The sequence below is a fragment of the Caretta caretta genome, chromosome 16 (genome assembly GCF_965140235.1).
Source record: "Caretta caretta isolate rCarCar2 chromosome 16, rCarCar1.hap1, whole genome shotgun sequence".
NCBI lineage: Eukaryota > Metazoa > Chordata > Testudines > Cheloniidae > Caretta > Caretta caretta.
In genome coordinates, this window is record NC_134221.1 from 17941268 (window position 1) to 17957736 (window position 16469).

The window sequence follows — 16469 nt, forward strand, 5'->3', positions numbered from 1 at the left end:
TTTCACACTTGCTGTCTGGTCACCCTAGGGGCAGATTATTCCATAACTGCTGGCTACTACAGGGATTCTTGCATTTTCCTCTGAAGCATCTGATGTCAGCTACTCTTGTAGACAGGATATGGACTAAATAGACCACGGGTCTGATTTGATCTGGCAATTCCTAGGGATTGTCACTAGTGTAAATGAGAGAAGAATTTGGCCCTACAGCAGAGCTGGAGACATAGCTGATGACAGTGAGAATGGAAATATTCCTTGCCCCAGCCCCAGCCTGTATAAAGGGAGGCGTGTAATTGGATACCAGTAAATTGAATTTCAGTTTTAAAAAAAGGTCCAAACGACAGTGTTAGAATTGGTAAGAAATTCCCTGGAAAATCATCTGAACGTTCCTAGCCTCACGCTGCTGACTTCATTACAGACATATAGAGATATTTACTTTTTATATAAAAAAAGTCACAATGGATTTATTTTATTTATAGAAGAGATTGATAATTGACAGGTGGCTGTCTAAAAGATATGAAACCCTCCAGCTAAACACTGCAGCCATGGCAAGGATACAAATTACAGAGATATGGCTCCAGAGGTGAGAGACTTGTTACTTTTAACACTGCAAGATATAGAAGAGAACAGGGTTGAATCGCAGTTCAGAACAATCATACCTAACCAGTGAATGAAATAAAAACCAAGGATTTCATACCAGCACCTGGAGCAGCCTCAGAGTGTGTTTGAATTAACAAGCACATTGTTTCCTCCCAAAGGGTCTTGCGATCCCCATATTTTCTATCTATCTATCTATCTATCTATCTATCTATTTTAGGATTGTATCCTGCTACCCCTCACCGAAGTATCTGGGCGCCTTTCATGTAAAGTCAATAGAAATAAGGAAATCCCTTGTGGACTTCATGGAGTTTCTGGCACACCTCCCTTCTTGTGTAAAAACTATGTTGGGGTAGAGTTTGGGGAGTTTGAATTTTTAGATTTTTATCAGTTGCCCCCTTTTTGTTTGTTTGGGGTTTACTGGTTAGAAGAGGATGTCAGTATTCTGAACTTCATCCTTACAGTCATCATCATCAAATGTGCATAATCTACTGACGACCGTTATGCCAGCCAGAGTGACCATGGTTGATGGCATTGTACCAGGCATCATGTAGTGACGTTTCCATATCTGGCTCAATCCTATAGATCCACAAATCTCTGGCACAGCCCTGCGGCCGACACCAGGCAGGGTCAGGGCACACACCCCTTTGTGTATCAATGGAGAGTTTAGGAGCACGGCGTGCTGGGGTGTTTTTGTCCATCCTGGCAACATGGCCAAAGAGCGTACAATGCTGCTTTTGAACATGAGCATTTGGAGGAAGACCAGATCTCTGCGACATTGTGGCATTTCACACAAAGGCAAACTGCTTTGTGCCCAGGATTTAGCACTGACCACACATATAGAGTGTCTCTAGCCACTCCAAGTTTGCCTGTACGATGGTCCAGGTTTCTGACCAATATGGCATTACGGGCAATACACAGGTTTGATAGATCCTGAACTTTATCTAAATGCAGGGACGTTTTTGCATCCATAAGCAGACATGGACTTCACGCAGCAAGACCTAATTGTTGGAGGATGTCTGGTGTGCTGCTCGCAGCCTAGGGAGATGAACTCTTCAACGCTCTCCACAGTAGTTGACAGCAGAAAGGTTTTTTGGAAGATGGAAGGTTTTGCAGTGTTTGCTAAAAAGCCTCCAACACTGGAATTGCCTGATCCCCTCTAGAAGTTTGTTCCATTGCTGGAATCCCTCAGCAAAGAATGATTTAGACTCAGCTCTCTTGCTCTTCACCCTGGGCTCTGAACTGGCCCAGAGGAGCACAGCTGTTGCCATGGTTCATGGACAAAAACTCGGTCTGTAATGTCGCTGGGCTTTGATCCATTAATTGCTTTGAAAATTAGGACCAAAGCCTTTTCCTCTCTGTCATACCCAGACCAATTTTTCCCTTCCCCTCCCGACAAGGCCCCATCTTTGTCTAAATGAAGTCAGCCCCTTCCCAGTCAGCACTGATAGGCACTGCAGGACACTATGTGAATACAGCAAGGAAACTCTGAGGAGTGCAGATGGAGTTTAGACCCTATTGGTGCAATGCCTCAAGCCTCCAGCTGGGGGTGCTGCTCTCTTTTGGACCAGAGGCCTGAAGGCCTGATCTAGTCAGTGGGAGTCAGTGGCTTCTTTTCACTGGCTTTGACGGTTTTGGTCAGGCCCAAAAGGAGGGGACACAGAGATTCAAAGGCGGCCCTGAAGTGATGTGAAGTCATCCTCAAGCAAATCTGAGGTCTGTCTGTCTACTCCATCCATCTCCATCTCCATCGCCACTCCTCTGTCTAAGGGTATGTCTACACTGCAGCTGGGAGCGTGCGTCCCCACGCAGGTAGACAGACAGGCCAGCAGTGCTTGAGCCATCATACTGAAAACAGCAAGCGTGGTCATGGCAGCATGGGCACATCCTCAGGCAACTAGTCCAAGTCACTGCCCAGGCTGCTGCAGCCACGCTGCTATTTCATGCACTAGAGTTAATGCCTGTCCGTCCTCCCCGGTGCTGGGCAGACATAACCAGAGTACCTGCCCAAGTACCCTTAGAGTGCTAGCCCACTCTGAAGTCCATGCCATCGCATCTGCACTGTGACTGTTACCCATGGCAGATTATGCCTCCCCGTGCTCCAGTCACACCTTTCATTTGCAACCTAGACATAGCCTAAGACATAGCCAGCTTTCAGGATTTTTTTCCCGGTCTCATGATATTTCATGTTTTAAAGACCCAGCTCCTGGAGTCCTGTGAATATTTGAGACTCTCTGCTTTCATTTGATAAGGAAGTCAGTTTCTAGCCCACAGAGTTGAGTACATCCGAACAGGAATGACCCGAACGTGACTTAACAGATCAAAGACCAGAAGGCAAATAAAAAGAACTCAAACTACATTTTTGTAAAAAAAAATCTCTTGATTTTTAAGTCAGTCCTGAGATTTGGCAATGGGGTTCTCATTCATGATTTTTGAACATTTGAGGCTGTCAATAATGGTATCTGTCCGTCTAACTACCTAGAAGGCCCCATCACATAATGCTTCCCAAGCATTCAGGGAAAAAATTAACAACAGTGTCTTTCTTCCTCTGTCGTTTCCTTCTCAGCCCACAGGAGAAATAGGAGGGTTAAGTTTACAAGGTTGTTGTGTTTGTTTGTTGGCTTGTTTATGTTAGAGTGTATGAGCGAATGAGTGTGTTGAGTGCACGTGTGTAAAGAAATTGAGAAAAAGCTAAGTGGCAGTGCTGGGTTATGCCTTTATTTCTGAGTGCGGTAAGTGCTGTGATCATTCTTATCTCCTGAAAGAGCAAGTTCCACAGTCCGCTACAAAAGTCCTGTCTCCCACACTCCCTCCTGCTATTGGCCGACAGTTTCATTGGGCCAGTGGGGTGTAGCGCTGGTTGCAGGAGGGAGATGTCATTCCTCAGCTAGCTGGGGCCAGCCCCGTGAAAGGCTTGGACTATCAGAATAGGGCTCCCCAGCAACACTCAGTTCACTGGGGAGCCAATGCAGAGAGAGGAGCAGCAGGGTGATGTGTTCATGGCAACCTGTGTTGCTAGGGAGACAGGCTGTTGCCCTTGGTACCGGTTGGGGCTTTTTCAGGATGGGTGGCTTCATCCCTAAATAGAATGAGTTGCCATCATCAAGCTTTACTCACTTTTTTCCTAACATGGAACTTGGAGATCTCTGAAGGTCTTCCAGGCCTAGGCTTCCTGTTGTTTATTGGATTTGTACCCATATCTTGTGTGCTCAATAGCATCTGTTCACGACTAGTTCAAATAAAAGCAATTATTTAAAAATAAACCCCCACAGGACTCAGCCCACCAGACTGACAGTCTGCTGCCTGGGAACCTAGGTACCATATGACACAGTGTTTATATTTACTGGAGTGTTTTACAAGCTGGGTAATATTTATGGTGTCAGTTTATAGGGGCTATCAGGGTCTGGCACTGCACACCTGCAATGATTCAGTGTCACACTGGGATCAAAAGGAGTAACAACAGACTGAAAATGCTCAGGTTTCCCAAAGCACCTTATGTTCCACCCCCACATCGCCTGTAGCAACTCAAAGTGCAACCAGGACCCAGCATCATCTCGCTGAGGCTGCTTCCAGAAGCCTGGGACCTTGTATGTTATCTTGAGGACAGGGCATGGGCTATAATAAAAGGAGACTTTATTGTAGACTGCAATAGAGCCAAGAATCCAACGGGTATTGCCTAGTGGATTAATTGTAAATTCTCTTTTACGGCCCTTTCAGTCTAATGGAGATTTACAATGTGGAGGGCTTGTGTTCTGTGTCTAATGAACAGTATTTTTAGCCTGGGTAGCTTCAGCATGGTGTCCAATCTTTGCACTGGGAACGCCGGAGCCTGCCCCAGGAATGAGATGGGAAGTGGATGCACTTTTGACTCTGAAGGGGCAGCATTATTCCACACTCAGGCTACAGGGCTCTGTCAGGAGGTTGCGGTGATCTGCCTTGGCACTAAGTCCCAGCCCCATTCTGGCACATCCACAGAGTTTTCACCCTCCTCTAAGCCGGGACGCCGTGAACAGCCTTTGGCTGCAGGAGAGTCTGAGAAAGGTCATTTCCACTCTAGCCAGTTGTTTTCCTCCCATAGTAAATAATAGTTAGCTCAGGGAGGGAAAGGAGGCTCTTTGGACCTTCACTGGGCATTCCTGAATATAGGCATGTTTAGAACCCTGCCAATAGGTTCGGTATTTGTCACCAGCTATCCTGGCATGTAGCGCCATCTATGTGGCATTAGTGATGGCCATGAAAGGGTTTCTAGGCACCAATTTTACATTTGCCACCAGCGTGTGGAACATCCAGTCAGACCATCTTAAGGACTGAGCTAGAGCCCAGGCCGGGCAGGGCTCGACCTGCAAGGATTTGCCTTGAAGATGATGGTGAAAGGGCTTGGTGGTATATGCCTAGTGTTCCCAAAAGCAACTAACAAGCATATCCTGACTTCAGGTTAGACCCAGCCAATGATGGTGCAATGCTTATCGCTGAGGAGGGCTGGGCTTGATGTCACTGAGATAGCCATGCTCATTAGCGACATGGGATCTAGAGTTAGACTGATGGGAGATGAGGGCCAGATCCTGGTCAGCGCTTTCTCCCAGGCTGTGGAACGCCTGACTCTGTGCTCATGTCTAGCCACCTTCAGAACCCAGTGCCCGACCTACACCTTTGTATATACCTACCTACAGTGAAAAGAGCTACACTGATTTAAACAAACAAAAAGCTGTGAAGCCTCTTTGCTGAAAAATACTGCCTTTCATATTTCATTGTATTTCAGCCTTTAGATACTGTGGTGACTGATGATAGATAGATAGAATCATAGAATAGAATCATAGAATAGAATATCAGGGTTGGAAGGGACCTCAGGAGGTCATCTAGTCCAACCCCCTGCTCAAAGCAGGACCGATGCCCAATTAAATCATCCCAGCCAGGGCTTTGTCAAGCCTGACCTTAAAAACTTCTAAGGAAGGAGATTCCACCACCTCCCTAGGTAACGCATTCCAGTGTTTCACCACCCTCCTAGTGAAAAAGTTTTTCCTAATATCCAACCTAAATCTCCCCCACTGCAAGTTGAGACCATTACTCCTTGTTCTGTCATCTGCTACTGCTGAGAACAGTCTAGAGCCATCCTCTTTGGAACCCCCTTTCAGGTAGTTGAAAGCAGCTATCAAATCCCCCCTCATTCTTCTCTTCTGTAGACAAAACATCCCCAGTTTCCTCCGCCTGTCCTCATAACTCATGTGTTCCAGTCCCCTAATCATTTTTGTTGCCCTCCGCTGGACTCTTTCCAATTTTTCCACATCCTTCTTGTAGTGTGGGGCCCAAAACTGGACACAGTACTCCAGATGAGGCCTCACCAATGTCGAATAGAGGGGAACGATCACGTCCCTCGATCTGCTCGCTATGCCCCTACTTATACATCCCAAAATGCCATTGGCCTTCTTGGCAACAAGGGCACACTGTTGACTCATATCCAGCTTCTCGTCCACTGTCACCCCTAGGTCCTTTTCTGCAGAACTGCTGCCGAGCCATTCGGTCCCTAGTCTGTAGCGGTGCATTGGATTCTTCCATCCTAAGTGTAGGACTCTGCACTTGTCCTTGTTGAACCTCATCAGATTTCTTTTGGCCCAATCCTCCAATTTGTCTAGGTCCCTCTGTATCCTATCCCCATCCTCCAGCATATCTACCTCTCCTCCCAGTTTAGTGTCATCTGCAAACTTGCTGAGGGTGCAATCCACACCATCCTCCAGATCATTTATGAAGATATTGAACAAAACCGGCCCCAGGACCGACCCCTGGGGCACTCCATTTGACACCGGCTGCCAACTAGACATGGAGCCATTGATCACTACCCGTTGAGCCCAACAATCTAGCCAGCTTTCTATCCACCTTATAGTGCATTCATCCAGCCCATACTTCTTTAACTTGCTGGCAAGAATACTGTGGGAGACCATGTCAAAAGCTTTGCTAAAGTCAAGGAACAACACTTACATCCACATTTTCCCTTCATCCACAGAACCAGTTATCTCATGATAGAAGGCAATTAGATTAGTCAGGCATGACTTGTCCTTGGTGAATCCATGCTGACTGTTCCTGATCACTTTCCTCTCCTCTAAGTGCTTCAGAATTGATTCCTTGAGGACCTGCTCCACGATTTTTCCAGAGACTGAGGTGAGGCTGACTGGCCTGTAGTTCCCAGGATCCTCCTTCTTCCCTTTTTTAAAGATGGGCACTACATTAGCCTTTTTCCAGTCGTCCGGGACTTCCCCCAATCGCCATGAGTTTTCAAAGATAATGGCCAATGGCTCTGCAATCACATCCACCAACTTCATAGATAGATAGATAGATAGATAGATAGATAGATAGATAGATAGATAGATAGATAGATAGTTTGGAGGCTATGCTGAACTGTACAGAAATGGAATTGTCCATTCCCAGCTTGCTTGTACAGTTTCATTTGAGTTCAGACTTGTAATTAAAAGTGGTTGTTATTTGTTTCTTATTCACCTTTGGACTTTTAAATACTTTGAACCCAATTTTGCTCACAACTGCACCAAAGACAATGAAAGTGACTGCACGGATATCTGGTTGGTTTTCATTGTACCCTGCTCTGCTGAAATGAAACTTCAAACCAGGTGCGTTTCATGTGGTTGAAGGTTTTGCTGAAATGTTCTGTGCAGATCTCCTGGGCAATTAAAAAGTCAAGAGCAGGAATGAGAACCGTCTTGCTAATGATTTGAAGTCAGCTCCTTTGAGCAAACATGTCTGAATAAAGCCAAAATTATATCATATCAGTCTCCAGAAATTAACCACAGAAGTTAAACATTAAGCCATCTTGGGATGGAAACTTCTGTAGTTCTGCGGCTGATCACAGGTCCAGGAGAAAGCCATTAGGGAAGGCCTTGATCTTTAGTAACCATCAAGAGAAATGGGAAAGCACAGAAGAGAGGACAGCAAGCGTTTGAGTGTCATAAAGTCCAACCACACCTGATTTCTGCTTATCTGGAGCTTGGTCCTGCACACACTTAAGACAACAGGAATACTCCCCCTGACTTCAACAGGAACAGGGCTGAGTTCCTGTTTTATTTTTCTGATATGGTGACAAAGTGCTGGCTAAAGGAATAAACAATCTCAAGTAATTGTTCGAAGATTCATTCTAGCTTGAGCAGTCCAAGGAGGCAGATCCACAGCTGGGTTTTTTTCGTCATAGCTCCACCAACTTCAGTTCCTGAGGACCTGTCCCCCAGTGTTTAGAGCAGGGGGGGTCTCACAGTCTGGACTTCTGGGTTCTTTTCCTAGCTCTGCCACTGACTGTGGGCAAATCACTCCACCTCCCTCTACTTAAAACACTGTAGCGCTATAGTGAAGATGGTGCACGCCGACGGGAGAGAGCTCCCCCGTTGGCACAGTTAATCCACCTCCGCAAGAGGTGGAAGCAATGTTGGTGGGACACACAGCACTGGCACCTAGGTCGGTATCACGATGCTGCTCAGGGGGGTAGATTTTTCACGCCCCGTGAGCGACACAATTACACTTAAGTAATCCCATAGTGAGGACCTGGCCTAAGGGAGCGTCTACACCTCACTCCAAGGTGGGATTGCAGTTTAGGCATGCTAACATATCTAAAAGGAGCAATGTAGAGGTGGCAGGGCATGGGCTGTGCAAACAAGCTGGGACCCTAGGAAGCTTCTCTCGTTGTTAGAGCCTATGCGGACACATTGACACTGCTATTTTTTGCCATGCTAGCGTGGGTAAATCTAGCGTGGGTATGTCTATGCAAGATGCAATCACATACCCTAAATCCATTAAGTGGAAGCTGGAGTAGGTAGCTATTCTCTGGGGATCAGGTACAGAGAGGACATATGCCACACACTGAAGAGTAAGCTAGCTACCATTTCATTTAAGGAGCTGTAGAAGTACAAAAGACTCCATTCATTCTCACTATTATTACCCATATTAAAACTTATTAAATCCTCTAGTCACTGAGGAATAGAGGAAGGTTTTTTTGGGGAAAACCCAGTATTTCCCATTAGATTTTCAGCTCTCTGGGGTAAGGGCTTTATCCTTTTATTTTTTCTGCAAGGCTCCTAGCACATTTTGGGGTGACAGACAAACAATAAATGACGATGTTAATTGGCCAGGGGCTGGTAAATAACAGCAGGCTCATACCTTAGTGGATCTTGTTTAAAAAGAACTGTGGGAATATTGTGATGGTGTGACTGGGTAAAACACCCCAAATCCAAGATCCCAAACAGGTAAAGGTGATGCCAGAAAAGTGAATTGTATTAAAGAGATTTCCAAGGAAATGCACAGTTACTAGGTTTTGAAATAGGCATCAGGTCGGAGCCTTAGTGAGGTTAAATAAAAAAAGCTTTTACAACCCAGACCTTAAACACATGCCCTCCCCTTTTGCCCATTTATTAAGTAATAATGAAACACTTTTGTCACAGGTTAGGCACAATATTTTTGACACTAAATCTGCTCTAAAACTAATCAAGGACGAGACAAATGGGAATATAATTACGGCTGCTGACATCCCTGTATCATTAACCTCTCAGCTCAGGTGCTACACTGAGACACAGCTGCAAAAGATTCCATATTACAGATAGTTCGCACCAGCCTTGGAAATGAATTTGGATTTTAATAGCCCTGTAATGTCTCCACAGCTGTCTAATCTGGCACCGGTTGCTAAGACAATGGCTGATGGTGAAGTTTCCTGTTTGCGACACCCTCTGCTCTCTAGTGGCTTGTGTCAGGATCCAGCTAGCTACATGGCCTGGTCTTACATAAAGTGTAGTTGAAATTGTACCACATTGAGAAAAGACAGTTTTCCAGGCCAGGCACTAGACTGGGACTCTGTTCTGGTATATATAGATTCTTGTACCACTCTGATCATTGCAGTATCTGAGCCTTTTCCTTTAGCGCATTGACAGACTAATGTCTGTGACGTGAGGTTCATATATAAGAGTGAGGGATTGTTATTATTATTAGTTTCTTCCCAGTGCAGCAGAGTAAGCCACAATGTCAAAGGCACATTTGTTCAGCCAGTCCTCCGATCTCATAGTGCAGTGCCTCTGATTTGAAATTACGCAGAAGCCCTTGCTTTCAGCAGTGATGCTGGGCACCTGGCCTGGGTGCTTCAGGACTCCCAGAATACACTTGTATGGCCACCGGTGTAAGGTGGCCCCTGGGGAAGAGATGGCCAGCCCTCTGTGGAGAAAGAGGTGGTTAGGGACTATTTAGAAAAGCTGGACGTGCACAAGTCCATGGGGCCGGACGAGTTGCATCCGAGAGTGCTAAACGAACTGGCGGCTGTGATTACAGAGCCATTGGCCATTATCTTTGAAAACTTGTGGCGAACGGGGGAAGTCCCGGATGACTGGAAAAAGGGTAATGTAGTGCCAATCTTTAAAAAAGGGAAGAAGGAGGATCCTGGGAACTACAGGCCAGGCAGCCTCACTTCAGTACCCTGAAAAATCATGGAGCAGGTCCTCAAAGAATCAATCCTGAAGCACTTACATGAGAGGAAAGTGATCAGGAACAGTCAGCATGGATTCACCAAGGGAAGGTCATACCTGACTAATCTAATCGCCTTCTATGATGAGATTACTGGTTCTGTGGATGAAGGGAAAGCAGTGGATGTATTGTTTCTTGACTTTAGCAGAGCTTTTGACACGGTCTCCCACAGTATTCTTGTCAGCAAGTTAAAGAAGTACGGGCTGGATGAATGCACTATAAGGTGGGTAGAAAGTTGGCTAGATTGTCGGGCTCAATGGGTAGTGACCAATGGCTCCATGTCTAGTTGGCAGCCGGTGTCAAATGGAGTGCCCCAGGGGTCGGTCCTGGGGCCAGTTTTGTTCAATATCTTCATAAATGATCTGGAGGATGGTGTGGATTGCACTCTCAGCAAATTTGCGGATGATACTAAACTGGGAGGAGTGGTAGATACGCTGGAGGGCAGGGATAGGATACAGAGGGACCTAGACAAATTGGAGGATTGGGCCAAAAGAAATCTGATGAGGTTCAATAAGGATAAGTGCAGGGTCCTGCACTTAGGATGGAAGAACCCAATGCACCGCTACAGACTAGGGACCGAATGGCTAGGCAGCAGTTCTGTGGAAAAGGACCTAGGGGTGACAGTGGACGAGAAGCTGGATATGAGTCAGCAGTGTGCCCTTGTTGCCAAGAAGGCCAATGGCATTTTGGGATGTATAAGTAGGGGCATAGCGAGCAGATCGAGGGACGTGATCGTCCCCCTCTATTCGACATTGGTGAAGCCTCATATGGAGTACTGTGTCCAGTTTTGGGCCCCACACTACAAGAAGGATGTGGAAAAATTGGAAAGAGTCCAGCGAAGGGCAACAAAAATGATTAGGGGTCTGGAACACATGAGTTATGAGGAGAGGCTGAGGGAACTGGGATTGTTTAGTCTGCAGAAGAGAAGAATGAGGGGGGATTTGATAGCTGCTTTCAACTACCTGAGAGGTGGTTCCAGAGAGGATGGTTCTAGACTATTCTCAGTGGTAGAAGAGGACAGGAGAAGGAGTAATGGTCTCAAGTTGCAGTGGGGGAGGTTTAGGTTGGATATTAGGAAAAACTTTTTCACTAGGAGGGTGGTGAAACACTGGAATGCGTTACCTAGGGAGGTGGTGGAATCTCCTTCCTTAGAAGTTTTTAAGGTCAGGCTTGACAAAGCCCTGGCTGGGATGATTTAATTGGGGATTGGTCCTGCTTTTGAGCAAGGGGTTGGACTAGATGACCTCCTGAGGTCCCTTCCAACCCTGATATTCTATGATTCTATGATTCTAAGGTGCGCTGCATATGAACATGCCAAACCGGTTCTGCCGGAATCAGTGTTGTTGCAAGGATGCCCTGACCCAACGCCCATTGACCCCCCCACAAGGGGACCCATTCTGCTGACTTCAAGGAGATTTGGATCTTTCATTGCAGGTACTGGATGCACCACCACAATGTCATAGAATCATAGAAGTGCAGGACTAGAAGAGACCAACAGATCAGAATGAGGGGGGATTTGATATCTGCTTTCAACTACCTGAAAGGGGGTTCCAAAGAGGATGGCTCTAGACTGTTCTCAGTGGTAGTAGATGACAGAACGAGGAGTAATGGTCTCAAGTTGCAGTGGGGGAGGTTTAGGTTGGATATTAGGAAAAACTTTGGTGAAACACTGGAATGCGTTACCTAGGGAGGTGGTGGAATCTCCTTCCTTAGAAGTTTTTAAGGTCAGGCTTGACAAAGCCCTGGCTGGGATGATTTAATTGGGCATCGGTCCTGCTTTGAGCAGGGGGTTGGACTAGATGACCTCCTGAGGTCCCTTCCAACCCTGATATTCTATGATTCTATGATTCTGTGATCATCTAGTGCGGTCCCGTGCATTCAGAGGAGGACTAAGTAATAACTCTGACAGGTGTTTGTCTTACTTGTTCTTAAAAACCTCCAATGACATAGATTCCACAACCTCTGTAGGCAATTTGTTCCAGTGCTTAAGTATTCTGACAGTTAGAAAGTTTTTCCTAATGTCCAACCTAAACTGACCTTGCTGCAATTTAATTCCATTGATCTTGTTGAGAAGAGAAACTTTTCACCCTCCTCTTTGTACCAACCTTTTATGTATTTGAAAACTGTTATCATGTCCTCTCTCAGTCTTCTCTTCTCCAGACTAACCAAACCCACTTTTTTAATCTTCCCTCATAAGCCATGTTTTCTAGAACTTTAATGATTTTTGTTGCTCTTCTCTGGACTTTCTCCAATTTGTTCACCTCTTTCCTGAAATGTGATGACCAGAACTGGACACAGTACTTCAGCTGAGGCCTTATTTCCTCATCGAGGGTGAAATACTTCTCATTGACTCCATCAGGGCCAGGGCTAACCCTGAGTGTGATCACAGCAAGTGCCTAAACCTTTGCGAAGCCTTCTCAACTGCAAAGGAAAGAAAGGCCTACAGGGCAAATCTGCATTCCTCATTCTGTCTCTCAAGTCCCCCAAATCCATAGTCAGACCGGGCCAGGAAGGATTCTCCAGTCACCTCTCCATGGATGACAAGAGGCCATTGTCTAATGTAGAATTGAACACTAGCTTCAGTTCAGGGAATATCCCAGCCCTGCCTCAGGGTGCTGATCCTCTCCCTGTTCCCGCCAAGCTAATTGAATGCAGTGCAGCCCTTAGCGCTCTGGACTGGAGGCTGCATTCGTTACCCTGCCTTCTCTCTGTTGAGAGATTATGAATTGTCTGGCTATACAAGGGAGAAATCAAGCAATCTGTACAAATCATATTACCCAGGCAGCAGCACCAGGGGCAGCTGGGGTTCAAGAGGTGAGGAGTCAAAAGGTGAAGCCGGTGCCCTCTGGATGACTCGGGACGACTGGTGGAGACATTTTATAATGCTCTCACCAGGATGACACTCTGATGTGCTTCTCCTTCACCTGTGGTTACCACAGGAGACTGAGGGAGAGAAAAAGAACGACCACCAGCACTTCTAAAGACGGAACCTGTTGCATCGGTGGTGCCTGGGTCCAGCCCAGAGGGTGCTGCAAAGTGAGAAATCATAGGTGATGCCATGGGCCAAATTTTGCTCTCTGATAAATTGGTATCAATTCCGAGTAACTCCTGTGACTTGGTTGGACTTATACTGGGATGCTGGAGGGCAGAATTCAGCCCTGTAGCTGCAAACGGGGCTTGTTTCCTTCACATCTTGTTATTCATCTTAAAATAGTAACCAATCACAGTAGCTTGCCCCCTCTGTTTGCAGTTCAATGGTAACTGAGCATTAAGATCCGTTCTCTTCCTCCCCTTGTCTGACATGAGAGGAGGAGAGGGAGCTCTGGTGTCCTTGGCTATTCTACTGAGGCATGTTTTTGAACAATAAATGTAATGGAGATAATTGATTAGCTCTGAACCGTCCCTGCTGAAGAGGAACCCTATCTGTTTTGCTTTGGCAATCAGTTGCCTTTCATATCACATGCCCACTTCAGCTGAAGTGCGGCTATTCAAGGGGCAGACACTGGCTTTGCTTTTGGGAGCTCGCTTTTTTTTTTTTTGCTTCTTTAAAAAACGGGATTTGACTGCTCATGATACAGAGAGACTAACAACACCAACGAGCAGCATGTCCCAGACTTTACTGGGTCACGTGCCACCTTCTTAAGAAATTGTTGCAAAATGAATTGATGGAACATCAGCCTCACTTACCACAGTTTGGGAACCCCTGGACGACCGCCAAAGGAACAATAAGAGCAGGCTGCTACAGAGCCTTTTATCTGAGGATCTCAGAACACATTACAAATGGTAATTAATCCACCCTCACATGGATTATTTTATAGACAGTTAAACCGGGGCACAGAGAGGTTAAAGGACTTACCTAAGATTGCAGAAATCCGTATCTGAGCCAAGAATAGAACCCAGAAGTCCTGAAAACTTGGTTCCTTACTCTAAAAGCTAGCCAACATTTACTCTTAAACCAGCCATCCACAGTGCCCCTGTTAATGTTAACCCAAGTGATACATGTGCATTTTGAAGAGAGTACACGCTTAGTATGAGAATTGCATGGCCAATGCACTTTAGTCCTAGCTTGCACAATCCTGGTGATCATAGAATATCAGGGTTGGAAGGGACCTCAGGAGGTCATCTAGTCCAACCCCCTGCTCAAAGCAGGACCAATCCCCAATTAAATCATCCCAGCCAGGGCTTTGTCAAGCCTGACCTTAAAAACTTCTAAGGAAGGAGATTCTACCACCTCCCTAGGTAACGCATTCCAGTGTTTCACCACCCTCCTAGTGAAAAAGTTTTTCCTAATATCCAACCTAAACCTCCCCCACTGCAACTTGAGACCATTACTCCTTCTTCTGTCCTCTTCTACCACTGAGAATAGTCTAGAACCATCCTCTCTGGAACCACCTCTCAGGTAGTTGAAAGCAGCTATCAAATCCCCCCTCATTCTTCTCTTCTGCAGACTAAACAATCCCAGTTCCCTCAGCCTCTCCTCATAACTCATGTGTTCCAGACCCCTAATCATTTTTGTTGCCCTTTGCTGGACTCTCTCCAATTTATCCACATCCTTCTTGTAGTGTGGGGCCCAAAACTGGACACAGTACTCCATATGAGGCTTCACCAATGTCGAATAGAGGGGAACGATCACGTCCCTCGATCTGCTCGCTATGCCCCTACTTATACATCTCAAAATGCCATTGGCCTTCTTGGCAACAAGGGCACACTTCTTGTCCACTGTCACCCCTAGGTCCTTTTCCACAGAACTACTGCCTAGCCATTTGGTCCCTAGTCTGTAGCTGTGCATTGGGTTCTTCCGTCCTAAGTGCAGGATCCTGCACTTATCCTTATTGAATCTCATCAGATTTCTTTTGGCCCAATCCTCCAATTTGTCTAGGTCCCTCTGTATCCTATCCCTGCCCTCCAGCGTATCTACCGTTCCTCCTAGTTTAGTATCATCCGCAAATTTGCTGAGAGTGCAATCCACACCATCCTCCAGATCATTTATGAAGATATTGAACAAAACTGGCCCCAGGACCGACCCCTGGGGCACTCCACTTGACACCGGCTGCCAACTAGACATGGAGTCATTGATCACTACCCGTTGAGCCCGACAATCTAGCCAACTTTCTACCCACCTTATAGTGCATTCATCTAGCCCGTACTTCTTTAACTTGCTGACAAGAATACTGTGGGAGACTGTGTCAAAAGCTTTGCTAAAGTCAAGAAACAATACATCCACTGCTTTCCCTTCATCCACAGAACCAGTAATCTCATCATAGAAGGCGATTAGATTAGTCAGGCATGACCTTCCCTTGGTGAATCCATGCTGACTGTTCCTGATCACTTTCCTCTCCTCTAAGTGCTTCAGGATTGATTCTTTGAGGACCTGCTCCATGATTTTTCCGGGGACTGAGGTGTGGCTGACTGGCCTGTAGTTTCCAGGATCCTCCTTCTTCCCTTTTTTAAAGATTGGCACTACATTAGCCTTTTTCCAGTCATCCGGGACTTCCCCCGTTCGCCACGAGTTTTCAAAGATAATGGCCAGTGGCTCTGCAATCACAGCCGCCAATTCCTTTAGCACTCTCAGATGCAACTCGTCCGGCCCTATGGACTTGTGCACGTCCAGCTTTTCTAAATAGTCCCTAACCACCTCTTTCTCCACAGAGGGCTGGCCATCTACTCCCCATGTTGTGATGCCCAGCGCAGCAGTCTGGGAGCTGACCTTGTTCGTGAAGACAGAGGCAAAAAAAGCATTGAGTACATTAGCTTTTTCCACATCCTCTGTCACTAGGTTGCCTCCCTCATTCAGTAAGGGGCCCACACTTTCCTTGGCTTTCTTCTTGTTGCCAACATACCTGAAGAAACCCTTCTTGTTACTATTGACATCTCTTGCTAGCTGCAGCTCCAGGTGCGATTTGGCCCTCCTGATTTCATTCCTACATGCCCAAGCAATATTTTTATACTCTTCCCTGGTCATATGTCCAACCTTCCACTTCTTGTAAGCTTCTTTTTTATGTTTAAGATCCGCTAGGATTTCACCATTAAGCCAAGCTGGTCGCCTGCCATATTTACTATTCTTTCGACTCATCGGGATGGTTTGTCCCTGTAACCTCAACAGGGATTCCTTGAAATACAGCCAGCTGTCCTGGACTCCTTTCCCCTTCATGTTAGTCCCCCAGGGGATCCTACCCATCCGTTCCCTGAGAGAGTTGAAGTCTGCTTTCCTGAAGTCCAGGGTCTGTATCCTGCTGCTTACCTTCCTTCCCTGTGTCAGGATCCTGAACTCGACCAACTCATGGTCACTGCCTCCCAGATTCCCATCCACTTTTGCTTCCCCCACTAATTCTTCCCGATTTGTGAGCAGCAGGTCAAGAAAAGCTCCCCCCTAGTTG